At 43.8% G+C, this 23,358-nt stretch overlaps 1 protein-coding gene across 4 annotated transcripts in view; it reads right to left on the bottom strand.

Annotated features, from left to right (window-relative positions):
• ATF7IP2 (activating transcription factor 7 interacting protein 2) overlaps positions 1–5,809 on the bottom strand; it is a 63,192-nt gene extending 57,383 nt beyond the window's left edge. For 2 of the 4 annotated variants that reach the window (XM_042861614.2, XM_065558815.1), the window contains exon 1: positions 5,559–5,779. The gene's annotated coding sequence lies outside the window, so the exon portion shown is untranslated. Of the gene's footprint in view, positions 1–5,558 lie in introns of all 4 variants that reach the window. The other 2 variants (XM_042861615.2, XM_065558816.1) reach the window with 2 other exon arrangements.
• Between the last annotated feature and the right edge of the window lie 17,549 nt (positions 5,810–23,358).

Below are 23,358 nucleotides of genomic sequence, written 5' to 3'. Positions count from 1 at the left end.
TAAATAAAAAAATTTCTCTTCTAATCTTAGGTGCAACCTTTAACATTAAATTACTCCTGGGGGAATTCTGCACCACTGCACATATGCAGAATTTATGTCCCCCGCAAAAGCAGTGATGCAACCCTCCCCAGCAGTATGTTTTGGGTGCCCAAGGCAGCCGGCAGAGAGGTAAATCACTGTGGGGCGGGGATGGGACTGGGGAAGACACGGCTGGTGTCTCCTACCCTGTGCTGGACTCAGCTGCTATTCCCGGCTCGGCTGGGGAGGACAGGACTTCCTCTTCCCCTGCACAGCATCCAGGGCCGGGTCAGATCACACCCAGATTTCTCCCCGCAGCTGTAGAAAGCTCTGCAAACTCTCCCCCCAGCACATACATATCCAGTGCTTCCTGCATCCATCACTCCTCAGCTGCAGGGGGAGGTATCTCTGTACAGGGAGCTGCTCCCCCATCCGTCCAACCCCTGTGCATCCAGACTTTCATACCCAGACCCTCCACCGAGCCTCACCCACCCCACACCCAGAACCCCCCCGACGATCCCCACTCACCCTGCACCTGGACCATCCCAACAAGCCACCCACACCCGGATCCCCACCCTACTGAGCACCAACCAGCTGAACCTGGAGCCAAACCCCACTGAGCCCTACTCCCCCAGCATCTGGCTTCCCCCACTGAGCTCCCCACACCCAGACCCCACTGCTGAGCTCTATTCCCCCCACACTCAGACCCCCCTGTTGAGTCCCAACCACCTTCACCTGGACCCCCTGCAGAGTCCCCTTACCGTTGCACTAAGACTCCCCCCAACAAGCCCCTGTGCAGCCACATCCCCCACACACACTCAGATTCCCCACTGAGCCACCCACACACAGACTGCCCCACACAGAACTCTCTCAACCCACACCTGGATTCTCCCCACACTAAGCCCCTCCACACTTGGATCCTGCCTTGCTGAGCCTGCCTGTCTACGCCTGGTGTACCTGGCACCGAGGGGCACGGCTCTGGGATGTTCCTGGAACAGGCCCGGTCCTTGCGCTGTTTCAGGGTTGGGTGCAGCCTTACTGCTGAGTCCATTTCCCGGGGGGTAGGAGGAGCTGCACAGTGATCTCCCACCTCTGTGCTCCCCAGTGCCATGCTGAAGCCTCCACATTTATTTGACGAATAAAATGTGCAGAATTTTTGCAGAATTTAAAATATTGTGCGCAGAATTTTTAATTTTTTTGGCACAGAATGCCCTCAGGAGTAATTAGTATGTAAAAAATTTCAAACCAAAAGCTAGTTTTAACCAAAAGCTGGTTCCTTTTAAAATAATACCTTAGGCCCTGAACCAATGAAGTGTTTGAGGCTACCATTAAGGTTTTGCATTAGAGAGCAAGTTGTCTTCACTGATGTAATAAAAATCGGTAACTTGTGAAATTGAAATTGAAAGCTAGAAAAGTACTTATCAGATGCTGAGTAATCAAATCCCAGGATCTTATAATTTTTTCCCCCCAAAAGTATTTAAAAAAAAGGAGAGACTCCCAGCCAAAAATTAAAAAAAAAATGTTTTTTTTGTTTTTTTCATATTATTCTGTATGTACCACCTCAAACTGCATCAATCCAGTGTGAAAATTTAAACTATCTGAATTTTAATTTTTATGTTCTCTTTTGTCACATTTATTTCATTTCCAAAAAATAAAAGTTTAAACACTCTTGTCAAAATGAAAGCTTTGCTTTAACTCTAAGATCACTGCCACCATTATGATTACAATCAATTTCAATCAATTTGAATAGATTTTTTTCTGCAGTTAGTAATGTAAATTCCATGAATTCTAACTTGTAGAAATATGTGCTCTATTAATAAAAAAATCCTGAATGAACCTAAAGGATCTACAAACTGTATACCAGAGGTTCTCAACTGTGGATAATGGACTACCAGTAGTTCACATTGCACTAGCTGTCTTCCTTCATTCCTGCTTCCAAACTGAATGGATACAAGCAAAAATGCCTTAAAAACTTAACCTTTCCATGTAAGCAATTAAAACACTTGTCACAGAAATGTGGCATAATCTTAAGTAGGAAGAGAGATGGTCCTCCACAATCTCTGTATTAAAATGCAAGCTACATTATGAAAAAGTTTGATAACTGCTCTATATGAAGTGCATTGAATTGTAGTCACATGGAGTGGTGAAAACTAGCCAACTGGTACATCTTGGGGAGGGGAAATTTTGTCTGAAGACAACAGGGCATACCAGTCCTCTTATAAAAAGTGCTATTGGATGTTTAACATCTATACTAATCAACCTCTCAATTCAATGGGACTCTGGCATTAGACAATGATCTAAGATGGACACAGGAGTACACAAGAGTTTCCATGCCACAGAACTATTTGAATGTGACCTGCAAAGTATTAAAAAAAATAAAATGGGGCTTGTACCTTACTTGCTTCCTTATGACCTAAAAAGAACAAAAGTTTTATATTGTTCTTTAAAGATAAAAAGCAAGCAGGAATATCAAGTTTAGTTTCCCACAATTTTAAGGAAGGACCTCGGGAAAACCCTACAGATGATTGTAACTTTTAACCCATTAATTTAAAGAGCAAGGGAGCTGAATCTTTAACACACGCTATCATAACCACAATACTAATTCGTTGCTGAAGTTAATGGTTATTATTATCCAGATCTGTGAGACCAACTGGAGTCACCAAAAATTGTAGATATTTATTATATTAACCATTAATATGGGTTAACAAATTTTGTATCATTGGGAGGAAGTGTATAACAATATACCCAGTTAAGGGGCAGATAAAATACTAATTAGCACAACATGATGTCATTTGAAATAGGATACGAAACTGCTGTATGAGTCTCTGCTAAAGTTACATTATTGTTTGATTAAATTTCTGGATTTAACACGTCTAATGATCAGGTGGTGGTTTATTAGTGGACATTAAGTGATTTATCGGAATATAAGGTTGAGAATGTTGAGATCAATATCTAAAGAAGGGATCACATCTGGCTCACAGAATTTTTAGCAAATGTGACCTAAGACACCATGATTTTTCAGAATGACTACACCTGGATATTATTGGACACTTGAATGGATCTATGACAGAAGTTATGCTTCTTCATCCAGGACTCTGGAGGAGACACTATGGACAAGCAACAGAAATCCTCATGGATAAAGACTATTTCCAAATGCCAAAACAATGCACCAGGACATCGTGTCTTGAGCTAAAAACCAAGATGTTGCTGTGATCACATCACTTCTGAGCCAAACACCCCAGAGAAAGATTGGAATAATAATTTTGGATGTGACCCCTGACGTATTACTAATCCTTTCTCTCAATGTTCTGCATGGAGGAAGTCTGCCAAGGAGATCCAGAAATAACACAGCATAAAAAGATGTTTACAGAACTCTGAACTGAGTTTCTACAACCAATTACTGCCAAACGCCCCCAACTTGAGCTGGGGAATACACTTCCATGCCGCTTTTGCCTGGTAAGTAGAGATGCTCATATATGTACTTTCTTTTATTAAGCAACAGCTCAATTAACTTAAGTTAAATGTTTTGCAGAAAGTAAGTCTGTGCTTGTCTATAGCAAAGATAATTTTTTTGTCAATATCTGCGACTTTGGGTTCCATGTGTGATGTGCCCAAGTGAGAGAGTAGAAAGGCATGTCTATGAAAATTGTTACCTGAAAGAGGTAATTCTGAATAATATAATATTTTTAAAAAGTAAACAGTCTACATTCCTGATTACAACTTTGGAATTGTTTGGTTGACACAGTGCAACCAAACTTTATTAGTGTGAATGACAGGCTAAAAAGAACCTGTCAGAGTTTATGTTGATAACAACATTCCCTTTTGTAAATATGTTAAAGTGATTCAATGATAAGAAGTATTGTGATAAGACATCGATAAATTAAACTAATAAATCAATTCTCAATAACATTTCTGTATTTCCTTATATTCATTCTGCTATAAACACTATTATTTAAACCATCTTTATTTTCTGTTCTGTAACTTCTAGAAGTATCATATTTGCTTTTGTTTAATAAAATGTATAAATTAATAAGAATTGTCAAGTCTGTACTTTAGCTAAGCCAACTGAGATCTTCAATAATAAATGATAAAGGTAGTTTATTTGTTACTTTACTTAACCAACATTTGTTCAGTCCCACATCTACTCTGTTGGTTCTTACAAAGAAGAAACAAAACAAAAGGTTATAAAAGTCTGGCAAAAAACAAAAGCACCCTGCCCTTGTCAATTTTATTTTTTGACTCTTGTGACATCACCATTTCACTAGCTCTCCTGTATTCAGAGAATCTTTCTGGATATACAGGACCTGAGGCCTGGTAAAAGCTCTACTGTGGAGGCAGTTATACCAGAACAAAGGTGACAAAGGCCTGTTCCCCACTAAGCCCCCACTTCGGACTAAGGTACGCAAATTCAGCTACGTTAATAACGTAGCTGAATTCGAAGTACCTTAGTCCGAACTTACCGCGGGTCCAGACGCGGCAGGGAGGCTCCCCCGTCGATGCCACGTACTCCTCTCGCCGAGCTGGAGTACCGGCATCGACGGCGAGCACTTCCGGGATCGATCCGGGATCGATTTATCGCGTCTTAACCAGACGCGATAAATCGATCCCAGAACATCGATTGCCTGCCGCAGGACCCTCCGGTAAGTGAAGACATACCCTTAAACTGTTAATTCCAGTACAGGAATAACTACGCCAGTATAAAGTACCTTTATACCAATGTAACTGTGTCCAAACTAGGAAGGGTTTTACTGCTTTAGCCATAGCTAGTACATGGTACAACTTGCTAGTGTAGACAAGCACTTAATTTTGAATGTTAAATAAATACAAGCCAAATCCCTTCCCCTCACTCTCTCCCTTTTGGGGGAAACAAATAAAATTCAGGCTTGGCACTTTTGAAAACAGTGAAATCCTGTGGCTCTTACTGTGGCAAGCCACCCATTTACCACTCTATGTATGGTGCCCCCCATTACAGTATCTTCAAGTCACCCTGAACAATTTCACTCTCACAATTTTGAGTGGCGATGATTTGCAGCGTAGGAGGGAGCTCCAGGTGCACACAGGGCAGGAGGAAAACACAGGGAACAGCTGTGCACGCTGCAGCCTGGGCATCACGCCAGGGGGCGGAGGGAGGGTGCTCCCCCTAAACACACCTAAGGAGCAGGGCTGCACGTGCGCCCCCTTGAAACACCCCGTCCCTTCAGGCATCCACTCCCCAGGGGGCGGGGCACAACGCTTCGGAGCGAGGCTGTACCATGGACTCGGAGGCCAGTGGCTGCCCGCGGGGGGCAGGGCCCGAGTCAGCCGGAAGGAGGGAAGGGGAGGAGCGGGAAGGGGGTTCACACGCCCGAGAAGGTTTAAACTCCCCCAAGGCCGGCGAGCGAGGCCCCCTGCGTGACCCACGCTGGGAAAGCCCCGGGGAGCAGCCTGGGCCGGGCGCTCCCCTGGGGAGAGGGAGAGGTCGGGCGCCCTCCAGGGACACCCCTCCCCCCCCGGAGTAGGGACGGGCTCTGCGCTGCGGGCAGCCTGATCGGCGCACTCACCGGGGAGGGGGGAGGGGCAGCAATGAGCCGCTGCTCCGGAATCGCCGCACAGCCCTGCACCGGACGCTTGCAGCAACACTTGACCGCCCCGCAGCGCGCGACCACACGGAAGGGCAGGATTACCGAGTGCGGGGCACGTCAGGGTGCGCCGCCGGCCAATCAGGGCCTAGCGACCGCCTGGAGCGGACCCCAGCGCCTCCGAGCCTGCGCCAAGCTCGTCCCGCTCAGGTGGCGGCGGGGACTCCCGCAGCGTAGGGAGAGAAGGTTCCACAGACCTCAACGCTTACCTCAGTAGAGAGAGAGGGCGGGAACTCCCTGCCAACTTTCGGGCAATAAACAAACACCCTGACTTTTGCACTAATCCCCAAATCAAGCTAATCCCATTTCAAAACAAGCCGATCCCTAAGAACCCCAAGGCTCTATGTGCAGTCTGGGACTGTGGTGGGCCCGCTGTGCACCCCGACTCTCTCCCCTGCTTGCCCCCAATTGCTGGAAGCTGATTAAAAAAAAAAAAGAAGAAGAAGCAACAAGCTACAAACCAAAAACTAGCCAACAAGCAACTCACAAGCCCATTAAGCCAAAAACAAGCCCAATTTCTGTGTTTTTTTCCCACAAGTTTGGCATGTCTGCTCCCTGTGTCTTTGCATGGGAGAGCAGCTTTGGGCGTGCCTCGTGGAGAGCAAGCTTCTGGCCCTGGGCCCTCCTTCCTGAGGGTTCAAGCTTCTCCCTGTGCTGAAGGGTTGTAATGTTGCTGTGTACCTTCAAAATCTCACTTTATTTAGTCATGCACCCGGCTCCCCTGTAGGTCTCCCCGTAATGCACCCGCTGAATGTGTGTGGGGTGCAGATCAGGCCTGCACTAAGGTGCTGCAGTACACTGGCCCAGCAGCGTGCAGCGTTGGGCCCAGGATATGAGCAAAACAAGGCGGATGGGGTAATATCATCTATTGGAGGGATGAACTTCGAGAGAGAGAGAGAAGCTTTCAAGCTTACATACAGCTCTGCTTCAGGCCTTCCCCATCTTTCCCCAGATCTAAAGAAGAGCTCTGTGTGGCTCAAAAGCTTGTCTCTTTCACCAACAGAAGTTGGTTCAATAAAAGTTATTACTTCTTCCACCTTGTCTCTGAAAGTTATGGGCTCATTTAAAAATCGAAGGACAGGGCCTATGTCCAAGAGTGACGTTTACAGTAGAATCTCAGACTTATGAACTGGCCAGTTAACTACACACCTCATTTCGAATCAGAAGTATGCAATCAAGCAGCAGCAGAGACAAAAAAAAAAAAAATTATAGTACTGTGTTAAACGTAAACTACTAAAAAAATAGAGGGAAAGTTTAAAAAAAATTATTTACTAAGTAAGAAAACTGTTTCTGTGCTTGTTTCATTCAAATTAAGATGGTTAAAAACAGCATTTTCCTCTGCGTAGTAAAATTTCAAAGCTGTTTTAAAATTTCAAAGTCGATGTTCAGTTGTAAACTTTTGAAAGAACAACCAAAATGTTTTATTCAGAGTTACGAACATTTCAGAGTTACGAACAACCTCCATTCCCGAGGCATTCTACTGTATATAGGCAATGTTTTTGTTGTTCTTATTGTTGTTTTTAAGTGCCTCCCTTTTCCTACCAGCAAAAAAAGTGTCTTGAGCAATAATGGCTTGAGCAATAATCATTCACTAGTAATGTTGCAAACACTAGGTGGACAAATATAGCAGCCATTACGTTATCTGCAGTAGAAGTTCTATGCAAAGCTTAAAACTAGGACTGTCAAGCGATTAAAAAAAATTATTTGTGATTAATGGCACTGTTAAACAATAATAGAATACCATTTATTTAAATATTTTGGATGTTTTCTACATTTTCAAATATATTGATTTCAAATACAATACAGAATACAAGGTGTACAGTGGTCACTTTATATTTATTTTTTATTACAAATATTTGCACTGTAAAAAACACAAGAAATAGTATTTTTCAATTCACCTAATACAAGTACTGTAGTGCAGTGTATTTATCCTGAAAGTTGAACTTACAAATGTAGAATTATGTACAGAAAATAACTGCATTCAAAAATAAAACAATGTAAAACTTTAGAGCCTACAAGTCTACACAGTCCTATTTCAGCCAATTGCTCAGACAAACTAGTTTGCTTACAATTTGCAGGAGATAATGCTGCCCGCTTCTTGTTTACAATTTCACCTGAAAGTGCGAACAGGTGTTCACATGGCACTCTTGTAGCTGGCATCACAAGATATTTACATGCCACATGCACTAAAGATTCATAGGCCCTTCATGCTTCAACCACCATTCCAGAGGACATGCATCCATGCTGATCACAGGTTCTGCTCGATAACAATCCAAAGCAGTGCAGACCGACGCATGTTCATTTTCATTATCTGAGTCAGATGTCACCAGCAGAAGGTTGATTTTCTTTTTTGGTGGTTCTGTAAAGATTTTTTTTTTCAGGCCTATCTGATCAGAAGACTTCGGGGAGCCTTACAGTTTACCTCCCATCGAGTCCCCCTTTTAGCCCATCTATCAGAGCTAGTTCCAATAAACACCACACACAAATGAACCACAATACTTGGTCCCACAGGACCCTCTGTTGCTTTTTACAGATTCAGACTAACACGGCTACCCCTCTGATACTTGACACAATACTTTATTTACTAAAGGGAAGGGAAAGGAGGGAAGAGGGATGGATTAATGACTCTGGAGATTTGGAATTAAATACATACACACGCACACATACACTTAATGATACAAAGATGTTCTTGTACCTTTTCCAGGGGCTGCCGATGGAGAGGCTTCAGGATCCGAATCACCGAGATCAGCCACGGACATCAACTGTGGATGGCAGATGGAACAGACGGGTACATAGCCCTATCTTAACCCCCACCCTATCCTGCTTTGCGTCGTCTATGAGTGTGAGTTTATACTAACTAATCGGACGAGGTCCATGTGTGCGAGTTTGCTTTCCCAAAATAAAATAACCAATTAACCCAAAACACTTACTGAGTGACTACTGCAGGCCAGTAGTCAGTGTGGAAAAGTATACCACACCGTCGAGAGAGAGTCTGGGACCTTCCAACCACTCCAAACTCCAAGGAGGTCAAAAGGAACCCCTGGCTCCTCCCTTCATCCACCTATATAGGGGCTTGTTGCCTAGCAACAGCAGGTTCCCACTCTCCCTGTTTCCCGCCTTTTCTTGGTGTGGGGGATCAAGAACCTGACACAAAATGTTACCGAAGCATGAAGGAGCATACGAATGTTTAGCATATCTGGCAAGTAAATACCTTGCAATGCCAGCTATAAAAATGCCATGCAAATGCCTATTCCCACTTCCAGGTGACTCTATAAATAACAAGCAGGCAGCAGTATCTCCCGTAAATGTAAACAAACCTGTTTCTCTTAGCGATTGGCTGAACAAGAAGTAGCACTGAGTGGACTTTAAGGTGCTAAAGTTTTACATTGTTTTGTTTTTGAGTGAAGTTATGTAACAAAAAAAATTACATTTGTAAGTTACACTTTCACGATAAAGAGATTGCACTACAATACTTGTATGAAGTGAATTGAAAACTACTATATCATTTGTTTATAATTTTTACAGTGTAAATTTTTGTAATAAAAAATAATATTAAGTGAGCACTTTGTATTCTGTGTTGTAATAGAAATCAATATATTTGAAAATGTAGAAAAACATCCAAAAATATTTAATACATTTCAATTGGTATTCTATTGTTTAACAGTGCGATTAATCGCAATTAATGTTTTTTGAGTTAATTGTGTGAGTTAACTGCGATTAATCAACAGCCTCACTTAAAACATAGTAGTCGTTAAGGCTACGGCTACACCAGAGAGCTGCCAGCGGCACAACTGCACCGCTGCAGCTGTGCCACTGTAAACTCTCTACTCTAGCTGCTCTAAGCCGACAGGAGAGAGTTCTCCCATTGGCTTAACTACTCCAGCCCCGGCGAGAGGTGGTAGCTATGTCAGCAGGAGAAGTTCTCCCACTGACATAACACTGTCCAAATCGGCACTTATGTCGGTGTAACTTATGTCGTTCAGAGGGGTGGTTTATTCACATCCCTGATGGACATAAGTTATGCCGTCATAAGCAATAGTGTAGACATAGCCTAACTTGCACATGAGCAACGATTAGAAAAAGAAGCTGTGCTTAAGGCTCGGTCTACAAACTTACATTAGCATAACTACGACATTCTTGTGAAAAATCCACACCCTTGAGTGACACAGTTCTACCGACCTCACCCCCAGTGTAGACAGTACTATGTCAAGAGGAGAGCTCCTACCAGCATAGCTACTGCCTCTCACAGAGATGGAATAACTATGCTGACAAGAGAAGCTCGCCCATTGGCAAAGTATCATCTTCACTAAAGCACTGCAGCAGCGCAGCTGCACCAGTGTAGCTGTGTCACTGCAGCTTTTTAAATGTAGACCTGCCCTAAGTCTGACTCAGATACTGCAGTACTATAAAACATTTATACTAACCATATTATTAAGGTCTATCCGAAAAGTAAATATCACTGAATGAATTGGGTTGAAATTACATATCAGAGGAGAAAGTGTAAATTCATATAGATTTAAATAATAATAATTAAAAAAAACTGTTGCTGTTCAGTAGATTTCACTCTCACTTCACCGCACTTACCAAGCCAAAACAATTTGCTGGTATTTGTCTTTGCTGTAGTAACATACAAAGATAAGAACACAGCTGTAAATAATTAACTCCCTAAAGACTGGCTGAACAGCACACTGAAGTATTGAAGAACAGCTTGACTTTTTACTTTTCAGAAAGTAAAATACATCTTTGCATCTTGTCACATGCCACAATCAGGGAGACTCAATCTGAGGGAATGGTTGTACTTTGAAGAAGCAAAACTAGATTGTTCTAGTTTTGTTTTTTTTATATACACAATGGCCATAATTGTTGGTGTTATACCACCAGATCTGGTTTGAAAATTTCCCTGGCCATGTTGACAGTGGAAATGTAATTATTTTGCTCATACTGTGGGTTTTACCTTTAACTCTTTTAATCCTGAATGAACTGTTCTCCAAAGTGCGACTGAATAGCTGCAGAAGTGTGGGATTTTGCCTGTTGTGTGTCTGAGTTAATGACTGTAGAAGAAAGAGAGAGCCTGGAGCACTGGGCCTGGTGCAATATCTGAGGCCTGAACCAGAGGCTGTGAACCAAAGTTAGAGCATGTATTAAAGTAGATGTTGACAAGTTCACTTTATGACCTTGGCAAAAGTGTTGCTACTGTGGCTAAAACACAGGCACTCCTAAGAATCAACAGATACTGGGTATAGAACACACTCCAAAAGATTAGCCCAAGGACATCCTGGCCTAACACCAGATTAGAGGGTCTGCTAGAAGTAATGAATAGGGATGTTGTGCCCGAGACACCTGGAGCATGATACAACAGGAAGTAAAAGGCAGATGTCATTAAATATGTAAGATGGTATGAGAGTTGTTTGTCTCAATCTGTAAATAATGGGTTGTCTCACCGTAACTCTTTGTGCGGCTTTGGGGACAGCAGAAATTTCCGCTGCTGACTGAGCCATTCCTTGTCACAGGGCACTCATGTGTTAACATACCTGTGGCTCCTATGGAGTACTAGAGCTGTGTCTTGAGGTCAATTAACCTGGCTGAGTGCCTTTGTCACTGAGCCATGCCTGTGGGCCCAAACCAACTATCTGCACAGGGCGGGGACAGCATACGGAGAGAGCACACATGCACCTAATTGACAACAGTGACGATTTGAGATTATCGAATAACAGGCACTACAGAATACAGAAAGAATACATACATTACCACCCTTGATGTAAGGTAAAGAGCTGACTCTGTGTCTCTTCTTCACTGTAATTGGTGGCATGAATAGTTTCATTTCCCAACTAAGTTCCAAAACCTCTGTCATTAAATAAGGTTTTTAGATAAAGAGACCCCTCTTTCCCAAGAATATTCTCCCAGAACCATATTTTCTGATGTCATTTATTTTAACGTACATGCATTCTGAGTTTACCTGATTGGTGTGTGAAGGCATGAATGTTTAGAGCTGAGAGGACAATGTTCTTTAAGACAATATCTTTCAATGGGTCCTTCTTCCCCCATAATTATTCTTCCCTGTTGATTCCCCAGTAGGAAACATCTACAGTACGAATCATCCCTCATCAATCTCCTATGTTTATATATGTGTGTGTGTGTGTTACCGGGATGGTTTCCATGAATATCTGGAATTCTATAGACATGGAAGTGGCAAGGATTATTAGATACAGCTTAATGCATAGAATTCCTGAATAGGGTTACTTATAAGTTAAGCAAGGGTGGCAGGTTTGTATAATTTTTGGTGGTGCCCAGAACGGGTTCAAGTTCCACTCCCCCAACACCTGCCTAAGGCTCTGGGAGGGAGTTTGGGCGTGGGGGGGAGCGGTTGGGCTCTGGGAGGGAGTTTGTGTGCGAGGGCTCTGGGCTGGGGTAGGGGGTTGGGATGCAGGAGGAGGTGCAGGGGGTGGGCCCTGGGAGGGCCTTTGGATGCAGGAGGGGTGAGGGGTTGGGCTCTGGAAGGGAGTCTGGGTGTGGGCTCTGGGCTGGGGCATGAGGTTGGGGTGCGGGAGAGGGTGAGGGGTTCAGTGCTTACCTCGGGTGGCTCCCAAAAGCGACCCGCACCTCTCTCTGGCCGTAGGCACCAACTTCTCTTGGCGCTGGTAGGTCCTCCCGCCTCCCCACTCCCGGCCCCACCCCAACTCCACCCCTGCCCCGCCCCCATTCCAAACCCTCCCCAAAGTCCCTTCCCCAGCTCCGCCCCCTCCCTGCCCCTATTGGATTCCTTCCCCAAATCCCCGCCCTGGCCCCGCCTCTTCCCCACCTCCTCCCTTGCGTGCGCCGCCTTCCCACTCCTCCCTCCCAGAGCTTGTTACGCCGCAAAACAGCTGTTTCGCGGCAGCAAGCACTGGGAGGAGAAGCGGGCACGGCACGCTCAGGGGAGGAGGCAAAGGTTGAGGTGAACTGGGGTTGGGGGGCGGGGAGCTTGGCTGCACCCACCAATTTTACCCAATGAGTACTCCAGCCCTGGAGCACCCACGGAGTCGATGCCTATGCCTCTGGCAGCAGCTCCTAGGCGGGGGCCGGAGGGGTCTCCGCATGCCGCTGCCCACCGGCACCGCCCCCAGAGCTCCCATTGGCCGCAGTTGGCAGAGTTGTCGCTCAGGGTGGAGGCAGCACGCGGAGACACCCCCCACCCAGGGCCGCAGGTTCGTGCCAGCTGCTTCTGGAAGTGGAGCAGGCGGGCAGGAAGTCGCCTTAGCCCGTTGCACTGCCAGTGGTGGCAGCAGGGGCCCCGGGCCCTTTTAAATAGCCCAGGGGCGGCAAGCAGGGCTGGGGGAGAGACCCAGCCCCGAACTTTGGTGGAGCTGGGCCTCCATGCTCTTATATTGGTGGAGCACGAGCACCACAGGCCCGTACAACTCGCCACCCCTGAGGTTAAGGACCAGTATTCTGAGCCTTAGAATTCAGCATACTTTTTGCTAGCATCATAAAGATTGTAAAAAAATAGTTAATATATAAATGAATCAAATAGACAAAAAGAAAAGGACTAAAAGGGTTAATATTTACTAACAGGTACTAACATGCCTCGTAGGAGGCCCTCCTGCCTCTGCCACAAGGGAACTTGTGTGGGTCCCTTTGGGCATAAGATGCTTATAGAGTTAACAAGAGTTCAAACTGGGGGACTGTGATGTTATTGACATGCACTGTGACCGTATAGTATCAGAGGGGTAGCTGTGTTAGTCTGAATCTGTAAAAAGCAACAGAGGGTCCTGTGGCACCTTTAAGACTAACAGAAGTATTGGGAGCATAAGTTTTCGTGGGTAAGAACCTCACTTGCATCTGAAGAAGTGAGGTTCTTACCCACGAAAGCTTATGCTCCCAATACTTCTGTTAGTCTTAAAGGTGCCACAGGACCCTCTGTTGCTTGTGACCATATAGATTACTGTTGCAACCAAGGTCCTATAGTTGAACCAAATCTTGTACAAAGGAGGTCAAGTAAGGTGTCTATAAAAAGGTTGTAATTTGCTAGCTATGATTATGTTGTCTGTACGTGCATATCATTTTTGTATTTGAAGTTATGAATACTGGCTATGTACTTGTATCTCAATGTGTTTGATTCTAAGTAGCATCAGTGAAGCATTTGGTCAGCTTCTTGAGAAAGGACTATTCTGAGTAAGTGCCCAATCAAGAAACACTTAACTGACAATAGTCTTTGGGAGACGCCAATCCATATCTGAGCTTTCCTGGGAACATTCAAACTAACATGTAAACTATGGCGTTGGCCTGCAAAAAGCTGAATCATTCATGGACATGTGACTTGCCCAGGTGGCTACAAACTCCATCTTGTTGCTGTGACTTTGCACAGAAGAACAAAGGGGTTTCCACCCACAAGAGAGACAATATAAAAGGCCCTGGAAGCCCCTCCATTTTGTCTTCAGCTGCCTCAAGAGATGGCCTCTCCACCCGAAAGAGATGCCTGAAAGAAAGTGGAACAGTAACTGGAACAGGTAAAGTGGAAAAGAAAGGACAGTAACTACGGGGATGTGAGTGATTGCTGGACCCAGGCCATAAACTACAACATTGGTCTGAAAAGGATTGGGCCCAGACTAGGAAGGAGTCTAGTCAGTGAAAGAAGCTTATTGGAACATCTCTGGGGGTGAGATTTACCTGTATTCAGTTTCCTACCGTATTAGGCTTAGACTTGAGTATTTTGTTTTATTTTGCTTGGTAACTTACTTTGTTCTGTCTGTTATTACTTGGAACCACTTAAATCCTACTTTTTATACTTAATAAAATCACTTTTTCTTATTAATTAACCCAGAATAAGTAATTAATACCTGGGGGAGCAAACAGCTCTGCATAGCTCTCTATCAGTGTTATAGAGGGCGGACAATTTATGAGTTTACCCTGTATAAGCTTTATACACAGTAAAACGAATTCATTTGGGGTTCGTATCCCACTGGGAGCTGGGTGTCTCGGTGCTAGAGACAGGAGCACTTGCTAAGCCATTTTCAGTTAAGTCTGCAGCTTTGAGGGTGTGGGTCAGACCCTGGATCTGTGTTGCAGCAGGTTAGCGTATCTGGCTCAACAAGACAGGGTTCTGGAGGCCCAAACTGGCAGAGAAAACAGGCTCAGAGGTAGTCTCAGCGCATCAGGTGACAGTCCCACGGGGCTCTGAAAGTGGTGCAGAGTATTTTAAGTGGGATCTTGTCTAGCCTGTGCTCTATGATCTTCAACTGTAGATTCCTGGGCAACTGTTAAGGTTTTGTATTTACTTCAAAATCCCTAAATGGCCTAAGATCTGCCTAATTGAGTAACCCTCTCTTTTCCTATCCTGTACTATCACAGTTAAGTTCAGCAGATCCCTCACATTATAAAAGGAAGCTGTGGGAAGAGTATGCTCCATGGAGGGCAACTAAGCCGTGGAACTTGCTCTCCTCTCCCCCATTTAATCTGAAATAGCCCAAATTTGGTGACTTTCACGATATACGGGAAGCTTCTTTTTATATGAGATTTCAGGGGAAAGATAGGGGATCGCTTTCCTTCATTTTTTCTTTTTTAAACAGTTTAGGTATTACCATTTTGCTTTTGGTGATCTACTTTATCTCACTTTAAGAATACTGTGAGTGCCTATACATAAGGTGTTGCTCAGAAGTGAGTTTTACAATCAAAATATCAGTCAGAAGCACAGTACAAGAAGTACGTTAACAGACCCAATGATAAGCACAGCAGTCAATCCTTTCAACTCTCCTCAGAGATACTCTCAGGAGTGTTTAAGCTATCGGTAAAGTCACCTAGAGTATGTGATTGGCACTAGGGCTGGATTAACCTTTTGTGGGCCCGACGCCAAACGTATTTGTGGGCCCCCATGGGTACAATGGAGCATGGTGTGGGGAGTTTGGTCCCCGGAGTGAGGGGCCAGCCAGGGGCATGGCATGGTAGGGACAGCCCCGCTCCGCCGAGCGTGAGGGCACTATTTACAAACTGTGTGTCTGGCAACTCCTGGGCCCTTTGCTGCCAGCACGCCTGCCACACAGTCCCTCCACCCAACATCCACCCCCAACTCCCTATAGCCAGAGCCTACCCAGACCTGCTATGCCCATCACCCGCCACCCCAGTCCCCTCACAAAGGCACAGTGCCCTGTACAACACCACCCCTGCCCAAGCGCCCCCCTGCGCACAGCCCCACCACAGCTGCCCAGCACCCCACACAGAACCCTCACTCCCTAGTGCCCCAACACACACAGATCTTTCCCATCCCGTCACAGCCCAGCACCCCCCCATACCTGCCACCAGAGATGCACTTCCCCATGCCTTGCCTCCTGGCCGCACTCACCAGCCCTGCTGGCAGGTAACTATGTCTGCGGGCTGAGCCGGGGCGGGGAATCGCTCTGGCCTCTCAGGAGGGGCGTGATCAGCCATGCCATGGCCTGCCCCAGCCGGGCACCCTCAGGACCCACTTGCCTGAAGGTTCCCAGCCAAGCCCCTCATACTGTCCCCCCAGCAACTGGCCGAGACGAGCCAGGTTTTTCTGCACCAGTCTTAGGGGTCTCTGGGGAGACAGGCGGGGCCCCACAGGTGGTGGGAAGCAGTGACTGCACGGAATCAGAGGTGCACTGGGGCCCGGGCAGGGGGCAGAGAGTAGCTGGCAGGTGGGGCCAGAGGGCGGAGAGGAGCTCTCGGACTGTGGGCAGGCTGAGAGGAGCAAGTGGTGGGTGGGGGGGAGCCAGCAGGTCTCAGGGCGCAGGGCAAGCGGAGCATGAGCATGAGCCCGGCTCCATGGCGCTACTGGTGCCATTGTAAACCCAGTACTGATTGATACTCTTTTTGCTCTTATAAATCCAATTAAATAGCTTATATCTCTACCTCTACTCGGGTAACTCTTCACACACACAGTAAAAAGTCATTTGGTTTATATCTTCTACATAAACCACTGGCACCGTTAAATACAAAATAAATGTAAAGAAAAAACTACAAGATCAGCAGAACTGAATCACTTTTCTAATAGATCCATCCTGGACACACAACTCAGCTAAAGCATAATTCATCTCATCATGTTCTTATGTTATCTTATGTTCTTATCATACAGTGAATGTGTATAATGGATCAATAATAAAAGTATCAAGTTATAATGTTTTGCCTTGACACATTGGTTACATTTACATTTTTATATACCTAAAAAAAAAAGTAATTTTCCTATATACACCTCTACCCCGATATAACGCTGTACTCGGGAGTCAGAAAATCTTACCGCGTTATAGGTGAAACCGTGTTATATCGAACTTGCTTTAATCCGCCAGAGTGCTCAGCCCCACCCCCCCGGAGCACTGGTTTACCACGTTATATCCGAATTCATGTTATATCAGGTTGCGTTATATCGGGGTAGAGGTGTAGTTTTTTAAATATTGCTCTGACTTCATAATCTTATTGTTAAGGGAGACAATGCAAAATGCCTAGGCCACTGCTAGTCATTGGAATATCGATTATTATACTTATTGCCACAAGCAGCTACAGGGCCTTTGTAGCAGCCTTAGCATAATGAGGCAAGCCAGAGGGGAGGGGGTTAAGTGACCACGAGAATTGAGCATGACCCTGCTGCCAACCAGTTCATCTTTCTTTTAAAACTGCTGAAGTATGCGACTTTGAAAAACAGCATGTCTAGCTATATTTTAGTGTTGCACAACTAATGGCTTTAAATTGCTTGCTTAACTTTTTTTTTTGATTGATTGACATGTTATTGTAACATATACAAACATAAAAAGGGTAAAAAGCTCTGAGTTGAGTGGACTCTTCTGTGTACCCATCTTAAAATCCCCCAGCAGCAGATGGCAGGCTGGCCACTGGAAACCAATCGAAGACCACTCCAGACCTTGGGTAACTATAGATTTGGATGCTCTAACCTGTTGTATATATGTGTATGTGCTGAAGACTAAATAAATAAAAGCTTTAAGTGAAAGCACTCATGTTTGTACCAATTGTTTATCAGACAGATGTGCTGTGTCCCCATTGATATATTTCCCGACACTGCCTCACAAAGAGTAAGGTTATCAAGAGCTTTGGGTTCAGAAAACCCCAGATAACATTACCAATGGAGCAATATGTATGTCACAAATAGGAAGTTCATTATCTGTGTTCAGTACAAAGAAGAAAATAAAATAGTCTAGAAAGCCATGGATTATTTTATTTCCATCTTGATAAGAAAATTTCACTAATATTTAGACATAAAGAATTTTATGGGTGAAGTACATCAGTTATCTATGAAGAAATTTTTCATGTGAAGCACTGATTGTTTATATCCATCTGTGCCATCACAATGGATCAGGGCCAGATTGGGCTCACATCTGCGTTATTCTCCCTACACCTGTAGAAGGAAATTCCATCTGGCCAACATTTCTTCAGGATTTAATGTTCTCTTTGACCAAGAACACTTCAGCTTTAGAAAAGGATGGGGAACCACAGATGTCGTGGTTGAGATAGAGAAGCAGCTAGAGTATCTAGGTTTGGGCTTTTTATAGACCTAGAAAAGGCATATGATAAACTGAACAGAAAGATGCTCACACCAATGCTGAGGAATATGGAGTGTCTGAGGATTTAATAATTATGGTGAATGCTCCATAGATCTTGTAAAATGGTGATTCAAACATGTTTTGGAACAAGTCTCTTTGAAGTGAAAGTTAGATTGCACCCACGGTTGGCCCAAAGTCTGGTGCTGTTTATCATATTGATGGACTATGTCAGCAGGAAGACCCTAATGGGAAAAAAGGTGAGAAGGTGTTATATGCAGGAGACATAGCAATAAGGGCATCCTCAAAAGAAGACTTAGATGAAATCCTAAACTAGTGTAATGACTAGCTAAAATGGTGTGGGATGAACATGAGCATTGTTGCCTGTCCTGGGAACCAGCCCAGGAATAACCACAACAAAGGGTGAACTAGAGCAGCACTGAGGGTTGATTTATTGGCATCCCTTACATGAGCAATTATACTCACGCATACAACACATTCATGCTGGCAGGCTGCAGATCCGGGTGTTGATTGCTTTCGATTTCGCAGGTGGCCGAGGCTGGCCAAGTGACAGCTGCCCGGAGATCGTCTGCGAGGTGACGAGAGTCCCCAAAGTCCCTTTGGATCCACCGGAGGGCTCTACTCTTTCCGGTCCGGTCCCGAGTTTAGTGTGCTGTTACATTTCCTTTTTGGTACCCTTGACCTGGCCGCCCATCTCGAAATGAATACCTTCACCAAGATAATACCATGGTTCCATAAAAGGCGATATTTGCCTCTTTGTTTTGCCATTGGCTGTCACTCACACTATCTCACTCATTCCTTACCTTAATTGATTACATATTCATAAGCATGAATACAATTGATTATAAAGAGCAATGTGGCTTTAAGCAAGTGTCTAACATCATTGGGGACTTTCTACTGCTTGTGGCTTTGTAATGGTATAACAGGAAACTGTGCTTAAGCAAGCATCTAACATCAATGGGGCTTGTGGCTTTGTAACGGCATAACAGGAAACTGCAGACTGCACTCTGTGGAAGCAGAGAAAGAAATGACAGGAAGGGGATTGTCAGTTCTTTCTCTGCTTCCACAACCCCCCCCTTTTGTACTACTAGTACAACAAGGAAGGGGAAGAGCAAATGGGGGCCCGTTCAGCTACAAGCATGACTAAAATTGAGGTCACGTGGGTCAGTAAAGGTGCCGTAGGGAAATTGGACATAGAGATTAACCGAGTGAGACTAAGTCAGATTGACCACTTCAAGTACCTTGGTGCCTAGGTCATGGAAGACCGCAAGCTTGAACGTGAGGTACAATCCAGACTGGAGAATGTTGGAAAAATATGGACTAACATCTCAGAGGTAGTGTATGAGACGCGTATGCTACTCAAACTAAAAACCCAATTGTATAGAACAATGGTGCTCCCCTCAGTGCTGTCTGGTGCAGAAGCCTGGGTGATAAAAAGATGGCAGGTTCAATGCCTACAGGTGTTTGAGATGAGATCTCTTCATGCCATAGGAGAAGTAACACAAAGAGACAGATTTTGAAATGAAGATATTAGGATGGAAGTCAAAGTCTGTGATGTGGCTGATAAAATCCAGGAAGTCTGACTTCACTGGTTTGGATGCATGCAGACAATGAGTGAAAGGGACCTGGTGAAGATAGCATGGCAGGAGAGGGTGATAGGAAAGAGACCCTAGGAAAGCTGAGGAAGCTATGGATGGAGTTGCATCAAAAAAGATGGTAAGCAGGTGTACCTTACTGCTGCCTCAGGCTGATGAAGATGGCAGTTGCTTGCACACAATCCAACCCCAGTTGATGGGATCAGGGGAAGAAGAAGAAGAGTGACATGTGACTCTTGTTTGGGAGGAAGGCACTTTGAAATCCTTAAACAAAAACTGCTGTAAATGCTGCTAACTTGAACATCTTGGGGCAACAATTAAATTGTAAAGTGCCTAAACAATATTTTCCACTCTAAGATCTTTTTGCCCTATTAGGACAACAACAATGCAGAAGAATGACAGAGGAGCATTCTACAGTTATAATTTCCTGATTCTTTACTTAGTGGGTCCAGTGGTAAATCCAGAGTTAGAACTACAAGGGAATATGTGTTTATATTTATCTTTGTAAAAGGGTTATATTATGCACATAGTTTGCATCAGAAATTTGAGTCTTGAAAAATGACTAATATATCAGAAGTCTTCCGAAAATCCAGATTTAGCATGATAACAGAAGAATAAAAGCATGACTCAAGCATATACCAGGTTCCATTGGTGGTAGCATCAATGAAAGGCTAGAGTAAAAAGAACTGCAGATGGTTGACACAATTTTAAGCATCATGTCTTCTTACTCTGCTCAGAGTAGGCTTTCTTGACATTGTGCTGTCACAGTCTCGTGAAAGCCTACTCTGAGCACGGTAAGAAGTGAACAGTTCTCACCCTGAACAGTGAACAGTTAGCAAAAAAGCATTCAACTTCTTTACCACTTCACCACCCCCTTAAAGGAGACCTACAAATGAAAAGTGTGGACTTTGTTTTTGCTTTTTGGTGTTGTGTAATAGAGCTAATAATCCTTTTTGTTTGTTTATTTACTTTAGAAAATCAGATCTTGTACAGGTTTGAAAGAGTAGGATGACTGGATAACAAGTAAATTGTTTTGTAATAGCGAAGAGTGAAAGCTGAGCAATTGAGATATGACTGTTAGTGTTTTTAGCATTATTTAACTTCAGTGGCTAGCTAACATTTTTGGATAAATGAAGAACATAAGAATGGCCCTACTGGGTCAGACCAAAGGTCCATCTAGCCCAGTATCCTGTCTTCCAACAGTGGTCAGTGCCAGGTGCCCCAGAGGGAATTAACAGAACAGGTAATCATCAAGTGATCCATCCCCTGTCGCTCATTCACAGCATCTGGCAAACAGGCTAGAGACACCATTCCTGCCCATCCTGGCTAATAGCCATTGATGGACCTATCGTTCATGAATTTATCTATTTCTTTTTTGAACCCGTTTATGATCTTGGCCTTCACAACATCCTCTGGCAAGGAGTTCCACAGGTTGTGCGTTGTGTGAAGAAATACTTCCTTTTATTTGTATTAAACCTGCTGCCTATTAATTTCATTTGGTGACCCCTAGTTCTTGTGTTATGAGAAGTAGTAAACAACACTTCTTTATTTACTTTCTCTACACCAGTCATGATTTTATAGACCTCAATCATATCTCCCCTTAGCTGTCTCTTTTCCAAGCTGAAAAGTCCCAGTCTTATTAATCTCTCCTCATACGGAAGCTGTTCTATACCCCTAATCATTTTTGTTGCCCTTTTCTGAACCTTTTCCAATTCCAATATATCTTTTTTGAGATGGGGCAACCAGATCTGCACACAGTATTCAAGATGTGGGCCGTACCATGGATTTACCTAGAAGCAACATGATATTTTCTGTCCTATTATTTATCCCTTTCTTAATTATTCCCTGCATTCTGTTCACTTTTTTGACTGCTGCTGCACATCGAGTGGATGCTTTCAGAGAACTATATGCAATGACTCCAATATCTCTTTCTTGAGTGGTAACAGCTAATTTAGACCCTATCATTTTATATGTATGGTTGAGATTATGCTTTCCAATGTGCATTACTTTGCATTTATCAACCTTAAATTTCATCTGCCATTTTGTTGCCCTGTCATCCAGTTTTGAGAGATCCTTTTGTAGCGCTTCGCAGTCAGCCTGGGTCTTAACTATCTTGGTGAAAGTTTTGACATCTTCATTTCTTCAGTGTGTTAGTTCTCACAGTGTCTGCTAGAAAAATTAGGAAAGACCTGATTTTCCAAGATAACACCAGAAAAAAATGTCACAGACCAATCTAATTACAATCCCTACCTCCTTGGTAGATTGTAGTGTGTATTCTAGTCACAGGTACAGACTTTTTCCTTCTAATATATTTGAATTTATCACTTTATTTTTACTGTTGAAGCAGCAAAGGTTAGTGACATTTATCTGCAAGAGTGTTCCAATCTGCTTGGTTACTCATTCACAATTTAAGTTTGAGACAATTTTAGTCCATATAAATATATGCATTTATCTATGTAGGTTTCTCTTCCACCTTTATTTCTCTTCCTCCCTCATAAACAAGTTGTCTGCACATCAAATGCTGCTTCTTAACTTCCAGACTGATTCTGTGACCTATTTTTTCCTCTACTTCAGAGTTTTGGACCATTGCTGTTACTTATTGCCCAGATTATGGAGTAAGAGGTTAAAAACAACAGTATTATACGTAGCCTTAGAGCCTTATCAGGCACATACCAAAGTTAGAAATGTTGTTACTGTGAACTCAGGCCATCCAGTCCTACTTGCATTCTTTGAATAATCTTGCTTTAAACTAGTACAAAGTTAGTTAATTAGACAGTCTAGGAAATCTTGTAAATTTGTGTGTAAAAAGGTGGCTCAAAAATATGTAAGCAGTTGATTAAATAAACACTATCGGGAAAATGTAAATGTGGAAAGCATGGAGTATCAGTAGCTCTAGAAACAGGAACAGGCATATTTAGAGGGGTAATAAATTATGTCCATGAATTCCAACATTTGATTTATGGAGACCAGATCCACAAAGGTATTTAGGCTTCTAACTTCATTGGATCTGGGACTAGGGCTTTGCTAGGAAGGGAAACTTGGAGGCTCTCTTTACAGGTTGGGAATCAATATTAGAATAAATCAGAGATAGATAGATATCTTAACCTTACCTGAGAGTAAACTCTGCTGAGAGAGAGAGGATTTATCAAAACCAACTGCAACAGGAATTTTGCTTGTTTATTCCTAGGAGCCAGGGTCCAGACTCACCCTAAGTTGGCGATACTGTCCAAAAACTCAAAATATCTAAGCAAGCTGTACTTTTAACCACCTTATTGCTAGACCTGCAGAACAAAGCACATGCCTGATTACTACTGTAACAGCCAGGCTGGCTATCAAAGCTAATATAAAATCATAAGTGAAGAAGGAGGTCAGCAGTTGTCATGGACACTCCCATGTGTTATTCATAGTATTCTATTAGGAACTAATAGAACACTTATCTTTGAATGATGCATTCTTTGCTCACGTTCCTGGAGTACTTCGTGCCCTAACTCAATTCCAGTTTTATTCTTGAAATTTTGGTATGACAACTGTGAGGCTGTACTGGAAACAGAAACTGTGTTACTTGATTGAACTATACTACTACGACTACTGTTTTTTGTTTTTTGTTTTTTTTTTTGTTTCCCC

The sequence above is a fragment of the Chrysemys picta genome, chromosome 10, assembly GCF_011386835.1.
Source record: "Chrysemys picta bellii isolate R12L10 chromosome 10, ASM1138683v2, whole genome shotgun sequence".
Taxonomy (NCBI): Eukaryota; Metazoa; Chordata; order Testudines; family Emydidae; genus Chrysemys; species Chrysemys picta.
This window is presented reverse-complemented; position numbering and strand designations above follow the sequence as displayed.